The sequence below is a fragment of the Chenopodium album genome, chromosome 6 (assembly GCF_948465745.1).
Source record: "Chenopodium album chromosome 6, dcCheAlbu1.1, whole genome shotgun sequence".
In the NCBI taxonomy this organism is placed as follows: Eukaryota; Viridiplantae; Streptophyta; class Magnoliopsida; order Caryophyllales; family Amaranthaceae; genus Chenopodium; species Chenopodium album.
In genome coordinates this window covers 8,375,005-8,381,755 of record NC_137839.1, presented here as the reverse complement: position 1 = coordinate 8,381,755, position 6,751 = coordinate 8,375,005, and positions in this window count along the sequence as shown.

Sequence of the window (6,751 nt, the reverse complement as noted above, 5' to 3'; positions counted from 1 at the left end):
AAAGGTATAAAAGTCTTCAATTCATTCATTTATACAAGACAACAAAGCCTCAAGCATAAAATCTCTTGCATAGCTTTCTCTTTCAAAACACTATTTGACTTCGGCATCGGAGGGGTCTTCCTCGGATCCACCCCCGAGGCCAGTTTATGTGTTTTAGTTGTGCAGGAAACCTTCGGCCCAGCATCAAGCGGACCGAACCAGTCTTCATCCACTTCAGTGGGCCTTCGGCAAGGCCCCATTGTTTTCATCCGAAACAATATATATATATAAGTAGTTTGGTGGAGTTGGTGGTGAAGTCACCTTGTGACTTTGAGGTCACAAGTTTGAGCCCTACAACCTACTAAATGCTTGGGAGTGGCAACATTTAGAAACAATTTTGAATTGTCTCCTTAGATGGCAACATTTTTCATTTGTTGTCTTTGTAAAAGTGTTGCCTTATGTATCATTTTACCTTGGTTTTAAAAATTGTTGCCTTTGAATAAAAATGTGTTGTCTTATGAATAGACAACGGGAGCATATACTACACCTCATATTTGTTGCCTTTGCTATAAGACAACACTTTTTTTATATTAGGCAATGGTTTTTCACTGTTACCTTTGCTTTATTTTGTTGTAGTGTTAAATACTATAATTATGTATTCTTTACAAAAAAATACATGTATTTCCAATTATACATATATGTATTGTACATTTTGGCTTTTAAAAATAAAGGACAAATTGACCAACCATAACATGCCACATCAGCATGTTATGGTGTCCTTTTTTGAAGAATGACATAGTAGAATAATCCTCTTCTCACGCATTTATATATAAGTTTAAATTGGTTACTATGAAAATATAACTTGATATACTACTTCATTTCTTTAGTTGACATTTTCACAAATTCTTATATGTGTCTGGCCACACGGTGTGACCAAATATTATAGGGGTTAATTCGTAAGTACAATAAAGGTTACTTGGGCAGTGTTAAAGGGTCGGGGTTACTTCGTCAGTGTTATACAGACCCGTTGAAGAGCAAGCGCAAGATGTGAAATAGAACAGGGTCCCCAAAATAATGGGGGCCCCCCAGTTTATATAATACATAATTAAAAATTGGCATGTAGTAAATATCCATGCTGCCACCATGATTCACAATTTCACAAAGTATTTAGTACTCCCTCCAATCCTCTATCCCTAAAAGAATGACCCTTTTGGCCAAATTTTAGTCTCAAATGTTCATCCCATTTACATTAAAATTAAATATCCTCTAATTTACAATAATATTTGTGCAAAATTAGCTTTCCAATGTAAATTTGTTTTTTCCATATGCTTTTATTATTTCTTCTCTTATGTTTTTTTTTTTTTTTTTTTTTTTTTTTTTTTTGCAAATCTCATCATGTACATAAACTTACCTTTTCAATATATCTTTATTACTTTTTCCGTGTTTTAACAAGTCTTACATTTTGACCACACACGCGTGTCGAAACATGACTTTGACCATTAATTTATCTAATCATATGTTAATAAAATTATATGAAAATTGATATTATGAAAGTATGCATTATAAAGAATCCAACAATGTATTATATAATAACTTTTATTTTTTATATAGTAGTAAATTAATCAAGTCAAAACCATTATTTGAATAGTGGAAAAAGTCAAAATGTAACATTTATTAAAACACGGAGGAAGTAGCTTTCCCATACATTTATAATTCCCATTTAAGTTTCTTAATACTCATGAAAACTCCCAAAAAAAGGGGTCGTTCTTTAGGGACAAAGGGAGTAGCAGTTTATAATGGCCTTAAATCTTCTTTATGATTTATATTAAATTAAGTAGCATGTTAAATTATGAAGACGGAAGCAACTCGAAAAAGGGAGGTAAAGCAAGTGGTGGAGCAACTTACGTCTTTCACTAGGAATTTTTCCTGTTTTTCAATTAAGAAAGTAAAGAGATGTAAAGTGGCAGAGGCCCATAACCTTGCCATAGTAGCAAGGAAGGGTAACTAGTGTGTATCTTCCCTACTTTGCTTATTTGATTGTCATCCAAAAAAAAAAAAAAAAAAAAAATTAAAAAAAAAGGTAGCATATTCATGAAAATCAAATAACGCTTTGTCATATGGTAAATATTTAAATAATTTGTATGTTTTAGTTTCCTAATAGCTTGAATAAGACCCTGTTTATTTCATCTTATAAAAATAATTCCAGTCTAGTAAAAAAAAAGTTCAACTCAGCAAAAATAATTTCACTTCAATAAAAATAATTTTAGTTCACTAAAAATCAATATACTTAAAGAAGAAATATAATAGAAAATCAGTAAAAATAATTTCAGTTCATTAAAAATAATTTAAGTTCAGCAAAAAAAAAATTCAGCTCATTAAAAATAATTTCAGTTCCGTAAATATAAGGTGAAGTGAATGGGGCCTAATTTTATGAGTATTGTAAAATATTTTCAAAAACACTTTGGACAATGAATTAATGATAAAATTTTGTGAGAGAGTGAGGGATGACTCAAGTGGTTAGAGCTCCTCTCCCGATTTCAATTGATTATGAGATCGATTTTCATCACTCGCTCTTGTGGCTCTCTAAACGCCAAGAAAAAAAAAATTAATAAACTTTTGTGCTATTTAGGGACAACAATAAATTTCACATCGTTAAAAAAATATGTATATATTATTCAGTTTTTGGGGCCTAAATTTATAATTATTGGCACATGGTCCCTAAAATATTTAAGATGACTCGCTCTGGTGTTATAGGGGTCACTCAGTCAGTATAACAGGGGTTACTTAATTAATATTATAGGGGTTATTTTATTCTTTTATAAGTTGACACATAGTGCAGCCAACCATACACTATACAAGGTATAGTATTTATTTATTTATTTTTAACAAAACAATTTAGACAAAACAAAATCAAAGTATGGTAGGATACGGTTTGAAGTCTTTTAACTGAAAAAGAGTTTATATGGTGACTAACTGACAACATACTATTTATAGATTTTTTATTTCATAAGTTAGAGTTAGAATTTTACACAATATAATTTCTCTTAAAGATATACATCAAGTCCTACTCATATACACTGTTGTTTAACAATGTTCATATGCTATGTGGCAAGTTAGAATTAGAATGAAGATTATTTTTTTCATATCATTTTCTTAATTGTAAACACGTGACTACGTAACTTCATTAATTTTTCCTAAGAAATTTCTCCATGACAACAAGTAATCCTTTAAATATATCTAGAAAACACATCAACACGTATATACAAATTAATTAATAAATTAGTACTTTTATATCTGCGTTCGAAAAATGAGGGATTAACCTAGTGAGGATTTGAAATTTTTGAATAGTTAGAAACATTAGTGTCAATTTTAAGTTTACAATATTGTTTAAGTGTAATAATTGTCATCATATAGTCAATTAGGCATGATATTTTCATGCAAAAAGTCTTAATATGAAAAATAATATGAAAAATAATAAGAAAACACTTTCATTATTATGTCATCCATTGAGCAACTATTCATCCTTTGAGTCATCCATTGTGTAGATCAAAATTAACCCTAACCACACACTCATAAGCCCCACCATTTCTTTTTCTATAATCTCTTGTCGTTTTTGTTCTAATTTTTAATATTGATTCAAATTACCCCTTTTTTTTCCCTTCTTCTTCTTCTTCTTCTTCTTCTTCTTATGTTAGGTTTAATGTATTAAACAACTTTCAATTATATAGAACAAAAAGAAATAGATAGAAACAAAGAGTATAAGTACTTATATGTATTTTAAATTGTGTTATTTATGCTAGGGGTGTTCATAAATCGGTCCGGACCGAAAAAATGGACCGGACCACCCCGGACCGAACCAAACCGAATTAATCGATCCGGTCTTCGGGTCTTGAAATTTATTTTTCCGGTCTTCGGTACGGTCCGGTCCAAAACCCTATAAAAACCGGTTTTGGACCGGACCAATTTTTTTATAAAAAATATGTGTGAAACCTTAAATAACGTTTAAAATTATCCTTAATAAGCTTAGAATACTTTAATTTTATAAGTTTTTTTGCACTAAACATACAAAAAAAGACGCAAAAATGACGTTACAATATCGTTTTTCCAATATTTTTTTTGTGTTTTCCTTGACTTTATTAAAAATTAATATTCTTTTTAAAAAAATTCTTAAATCGGTCCAAAATGGTCCGGTTCGGGTTTTGGACCGATTATTTCGGTCCGGTCCGGGTTCGGTCCTAACTTAATCGGTCCGGTCTTCGGTTCTTAAAATTCTAATTTTCGGTCTTCGGTCTTATCCGGGTTGGTCCGGTCCGGTCCGGTCTTGAACCGATGAACAACCCTAATTTATGCACATACTTTGCATTTAGAAAATTTAAGTAAGCGTAATGATTATTAAATGATGTCCTTGAAAGTGAAAATGTAATATTTTCAAGGAATAGTGGGAGTAAAATCAATTAGAATTAATTAACCTATACCTTTCTAGACAATACATTTATAAAAGTATTACTTCCTCTGTTTCCAAATGATAGTCTCTTATGGGAAAATTTTAGTCCCAAAATGTTTACCCCATTTGTTTTTTTCAACAACCATTAATATTAATTTTTTATCAAAATTCCCTCCATCCAATTTGCAACAATATTTGTGCAAATTTAAATTTCATATATAAATGTTGTTTTTCCATATACTTGTATTAATTTCTCTCTCTACTTTTTTGCATACCCAATGTCAATTTATTTTTTCAATGTACTTTTACTATTCTTATTTGTGTTTATTAATTTCCGTGAAAAATGCCCATAAGTAGGAATATCAATAGGGACGAAGCGAGTATTTTGGTTTGCTTGTAACTCATTCTATCTTTACATATATGACCATTAAATTTGATCCTTCTATTTTGTCCTCATCTAATAAAAAAACAAATAACGAAAATTAAAAAATAAAAAAAAATAAATAAAAAATTGAGAGATGATTTTCTCCTTAGTTTGTTATCTAATGTTGAAAGATTTAGACCTACTTTGAAAGAGGGCTGCTAAATCTATGGTTTGATCAATTTGACAAAATAATAATTCATGAAATTTCTTTTTCCATACCTACTACTAAATACATATGAGAAAATTAGTACATTTATTTTAACCACCTTGCTTAAATTCAAATATTCTAGTGACCAAAATGACAACTTAATTAGTTCATGCATGAGGTCGACGTCCCCAAAATCTAACTATAAATTAGTAAATTACTAAGCTACTCATGTACGTCTAAGTCTATGTTGTGTAAGCTAATCACATTTTCGTGTACATGATGTCTTTTGAAAAGTCCAATAACATTTTTGTAAGATTTTTGCTAGAAATTAGTATAACCTACTTCGGGAATTATTATCTTATAAATAAATTTGTATATGTACATAGAGTTTTGGCTTTATTATAAAGAATCGATTTAATGTTTTCTCTCTTAATTATAATAAATTTAATAAACTTGCAAACTCTAAAAGTTACATAAACTATAAATTAAATTAAAAGGTCGAATTGTAAAGGAAATTCATTACAGACCGTGAGAGTAATTGATAAATTTTTATATGTACATAGAGATTTGGCTTTGCTTTATTATAAAGAATCGGTTCAATGTTTACTCTCTTAATTATAATAAATTTAATTAACTTGCAAGCTCTGAAAGTTACATAAACTATAAATTTAATTAATGGGTCGAATTGTAAAGGAAATCCATCAAATAACAGACCGTAAAAGTAATTGGTAAGGTTAAAATAAAATTTAATTTTAGCTTGTTCAAATAATATTTTTTACATCGATCTTGCTAACGAGCGCCCCGGGGCGTTAAATAAGGATAAATTATATTGGATGAAATGGTATTAAGTTAGGAATAAAATCACGCGTCGTTCGGTGTAATTAATGTTAATTTTACTCTAATATTTGTACTTTAATTCTCTTATCTAACGCCCCGGGGGCGCTCATTAGCTTTTGCACAAATAAAAAAATCTTAAAATTTATAAGGAAATTTTTAGAATTTTCGAATTCACTGCTTAGAGTCATTTGACTCCAGGCCAATATTGCTAATGTGCCTTCGCCCTTGAATCCATCATCTGGATTCTAGATCATAAGGAAGCTCTGGTCATAGTGGTCAAGCCGTTAATTAATATTTATACATAAAATTCCAATATGCAGATCATGTTATTTATTAGTTGACATGTTTTTTTACTTTAATTTAATACTCCCTCTGTCCCTTAATACAATGTCCCTTTTTCTTTATTAAGTGAGAAATAAATGCTCAAAAGAGACATTATATTAAGGGACGGAAGGAGTACTATTTACATAAGCTACTAAAACTTCCTTTTTTTTTTTTTTTTTTTTTTTCATTTTACTTAAAAATAAATTCATTTGGAGCCTCACTAAATTGATATATTCATCTAAATTTATGTTTTTCGAATATCAACTTTTTAATATACTCCGTATTTAATTATTGATAAGTGAAGCTACATTAATGTTTGAACTGAATCATACCACGTGTGCTTTAAAAATATATTTATTAATTAAAAAGAAATAGAAAAAGTATACTATATCAAATACGATACTCCCTCCGTGTCTATATCAAATTTAATGGAAATGGAGTGTATCGGTTAGAGGAAAAAAAAAATGTAAACGGAGAGGAAAGAATAGTTAGATAAAGAAAATCAAGTACGTATAGTAACTAATTGATAAGATATTATATACGTAGTAAATGAGAGGGTACAATAATAATTATTCAAGACAATCAATTCAATTCA